Raw genomic sequence first — 7,608 nt, 5'->3', positions numbered from 1 at the left:
CTTGGCGCACAGGGACCGGCGGTCGAAGCTCCGTCGATCGGCTGCTCCCTCGCCTATAAATAGGCCCCCGTTTCCGTTGTCGAGGGGACACGCCAGAAAATCGCGAGCTTGGAAGCTTCCTCCTGAGAGACTTCGGAGGAGGTTGAAGAGTGAGCGAGAGGAAGGCAAGTGAGAGAGAACTCGGGTCGCTAGTTCGGCTGACCTCCCACTGAGAGACATCGGGGGAGGTTGCCGGCGAGCGAGTCCGAGGCGGTCAGATCCGGCCGGTGGAGGCTCGGATCTGGCCGGATCTGGCCGGAGGGGAGAGAGTATGAGCGAAGAGGAAGCCCAGATCTGAGGAGGAGCGAGGGCCGGATACGAGGAGAAAGGAGGCACTCCAAGCCACCACCGCCACCCCGAGCTGTGCCTCGACGCCGTTTAGATCTGAGTGAATGGGTTCCGGAAGGTAGGGGTTCCGTTGCCGTCGCTGCACCGGACTGCTGCCGAGCCGTGCTGCAGTCCTCCCCCGACGTTGTCCCTAAACTAGCAACGACCCTGCTGCATCGTCGCTGTGACGCTCTCCACCCCCGACCCCGACGATTCGCCGAGACCCCTGTGGTGTTCGGCCGCCGTCGCACCTCACACTGTCACCGTGTCGTCGCCTGCCGCGACGCCACCGTCGCTTGCCGTGTCGCCACCGTCGCCGTGTCACCGCCCTGTGACGTTCCGGTCATCCTTCATCGGCGCCGCGAAGACAAAAGAAGGGAGAGAGGCGCCTGCCGGGTCGAACCGGTCCGAGAAACCCCCATCCGGGTAGGGTTTTTCCCCATTCAGTCTTCCGGGCCCGGTTGTGTGGGTTGTTTTTGTGCATAAATAGGCCTTGGTTAGTTCATGGGCTTAAAAAAAAAGAAAAAAGGGAGAAAAATCTGAGTCGGGCCTGCGTGCGGGTCGCCGACCTGGTCGGACCCAACCCGCGAATCCGACCCGGCCGGTTTTATATTATTTTAATATTAAAAAAATCAAAAATGTTTTAATTTCCGTAAAATCGAAAAATATTAAAAAATTGTTGAAAAATGTTTTATTTTCTAAAAAAGCGAGAAAAATCAAAAAAATAATTTATTTTCCAAAAATATTAAAAAATATTAAAAAATATATTTTATTTTCCGAAAAATAAAAAAAATAAAAAATATTTCATATTTTCCAAAAATGCCAAAAATCCAAAAAAAGCCAAAAATTCATGAAAAAGCCAAAAATTCAGAAAAAGCCAAAAAGACTTGTACTTTTCCAAAAAATACCAAAAAATCCCTTTTATGTCCAAAAATGAGAAAATACTCAAAAATGTTTTTCCTCCAAAAATGCATGGAAAATCCCTCGAACATCCAAAAACCTCAGGGTTTAAACAAGATTAGGTACCGAAATGGCATTATTGATTAACTAGTGTAATCAAGTCCCCGATCCTAATTTCTCTAGTTGCGCAGGAGTGAGTATTTCTCCCGATACTTCACTTGGGTTCCTAATCAACCCACCCCAAATCGATTAGTGGTGACTCCAATTTAAAATTTAATTTACAGGTTAAAAACTCAGACCATTAAGTCGTGAATTGGTGAACTTGGGAGAGTTCGGGCTTAATAAATTCAGCCGAGCCATTAGCCTCTTTAGGCGCTCGTACCCGATTGCGGGCGTCGAAAAAAAAGAGGTCGCGACATCGGCCAATAGGTCAGCGATCACTCGTCCCTTAACCGACTTTTATGGCATGAATTGCACATCAAATTCGAAAATTAGAATTTGTCATTTGGCCAACTTACCCACCAAAGCTAGTCGATTAAGTAAGTACTTGATGGGGTCGTTCTCAATCACGAGGAAAGTCTGGTAATGCAGTGTGTATTGTCGCAATCTATGCGCTACCCACACCAAAGCCGCACAAGTCTTTTCGACATCAGGATACTTCAGCTCTAATACAGTGAACTTCTTGCTCAAGTAATAAATGGCTTGTTCTTTTCTGTCAATGGGACTTTCTTGAGCCAACATTGCACCTAGTGACTCATTATGAATGGTGAGGTAGAGAATTAAAGGATGCCCCGGTGATGGCGGGACAAGCATTGGTGGATTCATCAACACTTCAACTTGTTGAACGCTTCTAGACATTCATCATCCCGGTTGACTCGTGCATTCTTCTTTAGGAGCTTGAAGAACGGCTTGGCGGTTTCAGAAAGTTGGGAAATGAATCAAGCAATGTAATTCAACCTCCCCAAAAGGCTCCGGACTTCTTTCATCGTTGACGGAGGTCGTAGCTCACAAATGGCCTTAGCTTTAGCTGGGTCGATTTTAATCCCTTTACTACTCACAATGAATCCGAGTAATTCACCGGATGTTGCTTCGAATACACACTTAGCGGGATTTAGTTGAAACTTGAACTCACGGAGCGATCAAACAGCTTCTTTAAGGTCTCGACGTGACTTTTTCCAGTTTGAGTTTTTGCAATCATATCATCAACAAAGACCTTAATTTCTTGATGCATCATGTCATGAAACAGTGCTATCATGGCTCGTTGGTGAGTTGCCCCGGCATTTTTTAGTCCGAATGGCATAACCTTATAATGAAAGGTTCCCCATGGGGTGATAAAGGCAGTATTTTCCTTGTCTTCCTTCTTCATCCTTATCTGATTGTATCCGGAAAAACCATCCATAAATTAAAATAGTTCAAAACCAGCGGTGCTATCTACAAGGACGTCTATGTGTGGTAACGAAAAATCATCTTTCGGACTAGCCTATTCATATCTCGATAATCAACACAAACTCGAACCCGACCGTCTTTCTTTATTACCGGAACAATGTTAGCCACCCATTCAGGGTATTGTGAGACTACAATGAATCCCACCTTCAATAGCTTCATCACTTCCTCCTCTATCTTCTTTGAGAGCTCGGGCTTAGTTCTCCGCAACCTTTTCTTCTTAGGTGGCACGTCCGGATTAGTAGGTAGGCAATGCTCCACAATTGATGGGTCTAAACCAGGCATATCAGCATATGTCCATGCAAAGATATCCTGATATTCCTTCAGTAGCTGAGTTAGGTGCTCGGCCTCATCTTTGGGGAGACTTGCCCCAATTTTCACCTCTCTGGCTTCTTCAGTGTCACATAAATTAATAGTGATGGTCTGCTCGGACGTGAGAGGCTTGGCTTTTTCATGTTGTTCCCAGCTAGTTGCACCTCAATGGAATCCTTGATCGAGTCTTCGGGATTACCATTATTAGCATTTGTTGCATTGGATTGGACCATTCCCACACCTTTGCATGCTATATGATTGTCCTCTCGAACTTTGTCGATGGCAAACACTAAATTCTCTTCGAACAATTCAACCATTCCTCTAAGTGCGTCATCTTTTCCAGCGGATCAAATGGTGTTTGCAACTGGCTTGTCTGCCTCTCCTCGTTTGATAGGAATAACATCAATGTCAGCACCTGGAGGCTTGGAGTACTGAACATAGGTATTGATCGCCCCTTCTTCCTCATGCATCATCTTCGCAGGCCCAGGGAATGTGGTCCTAATATGGGGTATAATGAAGCCAATTCGTCCTTGTCCTTTTCCTCTACAAGATCGTCCACCTCTACCACGATAGCCCAATCTAGTAGTATATGAATTCCGCCCAGCCTCAATTGGTTGGCGAGTGCCCTAACCATGTCGTCCTAAACCATTACCCGTAACAAAGCCACTCCCGACCATAATCTTGCCTACCATGATTGTCGACTTTGATAACTTTGGAGTGGGTAAGGTAGTGCCTTGAGAGACATGAATGGTTGAAACCAACTCAAATGCTTGAAAACTGGATTCTTCTTTACAATCTGGTTCAATATAAGGGGTAGCTTTCTCGTGATAAATCTTGAACTCATCCTCTCCTTGAACTGTAATAAGCTTCCCTTTCGTCACAAACTTCACTTTCTGGTGAAGACTTGAAGAAACTACCCCTGTTGCATGAAGCCATGGATGACCTAACAAAAAGTTGAAGGCTGTGGGTATGTCTAGCACTTGAAAACTGCATTAAATAACACTTACCCTATTTGCAAGTCTAAATCAACTTCCCCAACTACTTCTTTTTTGGTTCCGTCAAATGCTCGAACAGAAGTTTTAGCCGCACGAATTTTCCCCAATTCATACCCAAAACGTTTTAGAGTAGCAAGAGGGCATATGTTTAAAGCTGATCCATTATCAATGAGTACATGGGACACCAAGGTATTTCGACACTTGGCTGAGATATAAAGGGCTTTGCCGTATCCTCTTCCTTCATCTGGGATTTCATAATCTGAGAAAGTAATCTGGTCGTTTAACAAAATGGCCCCCACGAATTCCCCCAACTTCTCAGGTTCAATGGACTTTGGGACATGTATTTCGTTAAGGACTTTCATCAAGGCCTTTTGATGTTTCTCCGATGTCAAAAGCAACTCTAATATGCAGACTTGTGCTAGCATTTTACGAAGTTGGTCCACTACGCTATATTCACTTGCCTTAATTACAGCTAAGAATTCTTTAGCCTCCTCATCAGTGACTGGCTTGACAGGTTGTGAGTTGGCCTGAGCGTAAGTGCGTCCCGATCGAGTGACCACATCTATCTCTGCATCATAACACCATGGTACTGCCTTATTATTCTCGTAAGCATAGAGTTGCATAACATCAAGAATTAATTCTTCATCATCTGATGGCGGCACATCGTTGATGATTAATCCGTCTTCATCCGACGCATCTTCCAATGGTGGCACGTCAAGAGCTAGGGGATCGTTAGCTCCAATGTTTAAACCAGTAAACTCATCTTCAAAATCAGAAACCTCCTCTTCCAGATCAATAATGATTGGAGTGATGGTCAAAACGGTGTCGGCAGGATCTGCATAGACAATCATTCCCTTCTTGGACATTGCCTTGACTATTTGCACCTTTTGAGACATGGTAGGCTCTTCTATTCTGGATGTTTGGCTGTGCATCACGGAATGAGACTACCTTAGCATCCAACAGATTTTGGATTTTGTGTCGCAGCGTATAACAATCGTCAACAGAATGACCCACCTCCCCCATATGGTAAGCACATGTCTTGGAAAGATCATAGTTGGGGAAACGCTCGAGATTAGGTCGCTTAGGTTCCTTAGCAAGTAATCATTTCTTCTGAAGGGTTGGCAAGATCTTGGATAATGGCTTAGGAAGAGGTGTAAATTGACGCCTGGAAGAGTTCTTCTACTGGCTGAAGAATGGTCGTGCTCCTCCCTGTTGAGTCTTTGAGACGGGGCGAGGAGGTTGAACATAAGCTGCATTAACTTCCGCTACAGGTTCCTTATCCTTCTTGACTGAGACTCTCCTATACGAGTTGGTTTGATCAGACGTCCATCCATCACGTAATGATACTTCAATTCACTCACCAACAGGGATTAGCTGATTGAATGACTCGGCAGTCGATCCTAACATCCGATTTCGATATTCAGGCAGGAGTGTCTTCATGAACAAATCCATCAACTCTTTTAAATCGGCCCGGAGTAATCTGAGCAGCTACGGTCCTCCATCTCGTGACATATGCCTTGAAAGATTCCGTCCTATTTTTCTCAGTGCGAAGTAAATCCTCTCGAGATGGGGTGACATCAATATTATACTTATATTGCTTGAAGAAGGGATCAGTCAAATCCTCGCAAGTCTCCAACAGATTAATTTTCTTCATAATGTACCATTGTAGTGCCGGTCCTGTCAGGCTTGCTTGAAATTGTTGAATCATCAAGGGGATGTTATCAACATATTGGGTCATCCTGACCACATACGTCTGCCAATGGATCTTCGGGCAAGAGGTGCCATCATACTTTTCAAAGTCTGGCATTTTGAACTTCTTCGGCATCTTGACCTTTGCATAGTGGGACAAATCAGTTGGGCTTTGGATAAACGAACCCTGCAGCTGCTTGAGTTTCTCCTCGATTTTTGCAATGCGTTTTTCTTGTTCCGTCTTCGGTATAGCCGAGTGTATCACTTGTACCTCCTCATCAACAACAATTTGAGGCACGTCAGTAATTTTCTCCCTGGAAACATCATTAGAGGTTGATGTCCCAATTGTGAACGTATTCTTGTCTTTATCTCTTGAATTGGCTATAGGAGCATGCTGTGGTAACACCACTTCAACTTGCGGAGTTGGTGGGGCAGTGTTTGCCTGAAGAGAATCGATTTGCTTAGAGAGCTACTCAAGAACATTTAGGACTTACTTCATTTCCGATTCGAGGGCAGCGATGCGAGTTTGTTCAACAACATGTGTTTGTTCGGTGTTATCAGCCATTGTTACTCTGGAACGAGTACGGATTGGTGATCTTGGATTAGCCGTGTTGTTACCTTAGGAAAAAAATACAGTAAGTATTTTAACAAATGAGATTGGTCCATGACAATGATCTAATCGCCTGATTTCATTCAAAATTTATTTTAAATATTGAACCATACTTCCTAACATTGAATGAAGAATTGAAATTCAAGTCCCTAAACATCAAACTAAAAACTGAAAACACTGAATTGAAATAAAAGTCCCTAGACATTGAACTAAGAAAACAAAATATCTCATTTTATATGCTTTCGGGAACCCAACGCCTTGCGAAGCTTTTCATTTTCAGCTTCGAGCATTTCCACTTTTCACTTAAGATGCTCAATTTGTGCTCGTTGGGTGGGCTTCTCGGTCACATCAGGGACTACTGGATGCAAGGCGGCATGAATCCGGTGTTGTTGGATGTAGAACGCCGATGCATGGTGAATCTCCTCCTCGCTCTTCAGTCTCATGGGCACCAAAATCTTCTCTGGATAACATTCGTTCCACGTAGTAATGATCATCTAGATCTTGTTGAAGTAGTCGTAATCCTTTCGAATGAAACGAACTTGGAACAAATTTGTCTTGAGAGGTGGGGGAATTTCTTGAAGAGCTTTGTACTGATGGGCCACTCTAAGTGGATAATAGGAAGTAGTACCGGAAATGCCCAGCAACGGGATTGGTCCATCATGTTTATGAGAAAAACGAGCCTCCTCAATGTGGAGCCATTTAGTATGTCATAAGAATGCCTTAGGATTAGGGTTTTTCAAAAAATTAATCCAACGGGCATACTATCTATGTGGGGAAAAACGTTCTAGAACCGCAAATTTTTGTATGGGATGCCGAGAATCGTCTATCCTGAATTGTTTTATAAGATGCCCAAACCCTCTTATTTGGGAGAAAAACCATATTTGCAAAAGTTCAGGGAGGACACGCATTGTCCTTTCCTCATTTTGTTTGAAATGGGTTAATGACAAAAATGTTTCAGCTAAAATCATATTCATATAATTCAACTCGTCGCAAACCCGATTAACCACTCATGAAATTGCAGGATTAATGGCATTTCTTCGATAAAGAAAAACGATTAGCCCAAAAAATATTAACATGAAAATCCTGACTTTTGAAATCATCGGTTGATTTGTAAAACACTTTTCTAAGAATGAAAATGGACATGCAAAACAATTGGTTTTGACAACTTTCCTTACGCTTTCGGCTTCAATTTTTAAAAATTGAGATAATTCAGAGATAGAATCTATACCGATAGGCAGCCTAACAAGTTCCTTTTCCAGGGGCATTGCAATGGCAACACTATATTCTTCAAGT

Source organism: Eucalyptus grandis, chromosome 11 (genome assembly GCF_016545825.1).
Source record: "Eucalyptus grandis isolate ANBG69807.140 chromosome 11, ASM1654582v1, whole genome shotgun sequence".
Lineage (NCBI taxonomy): Eukaryota > Viridiplantae > Streptophyta > Magnoliopsida > Myrtales > Myrtaceae > Eucalyptus > Eucalyptus grandis.
This window is presented reverse-complemented; position numbering follows the sequence as displayed.